General features: G+C 47.5%; 1 pseudogene across 1 annotated transcript; it reads left to right on the plus strand.

The window, feature by feature from the left end:
- Positions 1 to 1,097: 1,097 nt before the first annotated feature.
- On the plus strand, positions 1,098 to 1,980 carry LOC306663949 (proteasome subunit beta type-5-like; annotated as a pseudogene). The gene has a single exon. The product of its transcript is annotated as a proteasome subunit beta type-5-like (transcript).
- The last annotated feature ends 222 nt before the right edge of the window (positions 1,981 to 2,202 follow it).

The raw sequence follows: 2,202 nt of genomic DNA on the forward strand, positions 1-2,202 counted from the left end.
TCACTGAACCACCATCTTTAAGCAAAAGTTGCATTTATCAAAATAATTCAATTGAGCCTATATGACACTTTGTCTAAGAAATGTAGCAGAGAAGCAAGGATTAGAAGAGGTGAACAGAACAAGAAGAATTTTTTTATTGCTCTCTTTACATTTTATTGTTGCTGTTGCTCTATTAGAGTTCATTTCAACTCTTCAACCCCAGGTAGAAGATCCACTAGCCAGTGGCACTGAGATGATGCATGGATGGCTATTCTTTCCCCTGCCATCTTTCCCGTATGATGCAAGAGATAGACACTCTGGTACAATACAATTCAATACAATTCTGGTACAATAAAAGTCCTAGAAGTGTGCTTCTCAATACAGTTGCTGAATTTCAATTTCTAAAACTGGAGGCAATTCAAATTTTAAACTTGATGTTTCTAAGCAAAAAATTCAAAGTATATTTTTAGATCAAGGGATTTCTGAAGTATGTAATTTGAAAGAGAGAGCTTGGTCCTTAGAAATAGAGGGAAAGAACAGGAGCCGAGAGCACGCAGGAGCTTGGAGAGAGCAAGAGGCAGATGATGGTCCCATCCATTCTTTGATTTCCTCTTGGGTTTAAAGATTTGGGAATGAAGCATGTGGTTCTGCAAGGCTGGGTACATACAACAGACACCAGGGCAAGCACTGGTCAGTGTGAGTAGTGATGCCAGTGTGCCTGGATGCCAGGAGACTCCAGCCCTGTTTCCCCTGCAATGACTTCAGGAGCAACCCCACCAGCAAGGCTGGGTGAATCTGCCCTGGGTGTCGGGAGCACCCCAGACACACCACACACACCCCGTCTCTTGCCTACATCCATGTGAGGCCACTACCCCCTTGCTGCCCTTTGCAGGCCAGGAGCCCAGGCGTGCAGAGACAGAGGTCTTGCGCAGGCAGGTGTGGAGGCAGAACCCGGACACATGTGACGGGCTCCTGGATTTGGATTCTTTGTAACGGTTACATCTTGAATTTGTTTTTAAAAATTGAAATTTTTAAAAAATATTTTTAGAGAATCGGCACGGGTTTTTCAGACTTGGGGGTCGTGCAGATCTTCTGGACCTGGGATCAGGGTGTTCCAGTGATGGGCTGAGCCTAGCCCGCCCAGCTGGGGTGCCCCAGGAGAGCCTCGATTTGAAATGCTTCGTGGAACCACCACTCTGGCCTTCAAGTTTCGGCATGGAGTCATTGTTGCCGCTGACTCCCGGGCCACAGCGGGTGCCTACATTGCCTCCCAGACGGTGAAGACAGTGAGAGAGATCAACCCCTACCTTCTGGGAACCATGACTGAGTTGCAGCGGATTGCAGCTTCTGGGAGCGTCTGTTGGCTCGGCAGTGTCAGATCTGTGAGCTTCGAAATAAGGAACGCATCTCCGTAGCCGCTGCTTCCAAGCTGCTTGCCAACACGGTGCGTCAGTACAAAGACACGGGGCTGTCCATGGGCACCATGGTCTGTGGCTGGGGTAAGGGAGGCCCTGGCCTCTGCTACGGACAGTGAAGGGAATCGGATCTCTGGGGCCACTTCCTCTGTGGGTTCTGGCTCAGTGTGTGCTTATGGGGTCATGGATCGAGGCTACTCCTATGACCTGGGCGTGGAGCAGGCCTATGATCTGGCCCGTCGAGCCATCTACCAAGCCACCTACCGAGATGCCTACTCAGGAGGTGCTGTCGACCTCTACCATGTGCGGGAGGATGGTTGGATCCACGTCTCCAGTGACAGTGTAGCTGACCTACATGACAAGTATAGTGGATCTACCCACTGAAGGAGGGTGGGTGTGGCTGCTTGCATGTCTTGGGGTGATTGTAATGACACAGCACCCCATCTTATAGTGGAGGAGTCCTCAGTTGTTTCAATACTTTTTTTGAAGCTCTGGAACATTGACCTCTATGTGTTACCAAATGTTAATGAGCTGCAAAGAGGTGACTACTTGTTTTACTTTTTTGGACGTTAACATTACACTACTCACTACTCTGAAAAAAATATATATTTTCAGTTGTAGATGGACTCGATGCCTTTATTTATTTATGTGGTGCTGAGGATGGAACCCAGTGCCTCACAGGTGCCTCACACGTGCTAAGCAAGCACTCTACCTCTGAGCCACAATCCCAAACCCAGAAATTAGACTTTAAATAACTAATCTATTGTAATCTGAAAACAAAATAATTTTTCAGTGTTACTATAGTTTT

The sequence above is a fragment of the Sciurus vulgaris genome, assembly GCF_902686455.1.
Source record: "Sciurus vulgaris genome assembly, chromosome: 6".
NCBI classification, from domain to species: domain Eukaryota; kingdom Metazoa; phylum Chordata; class Mammalia; order Rodentia; family Sciuridae; genus Sciurus; species Sciurus vulgaris.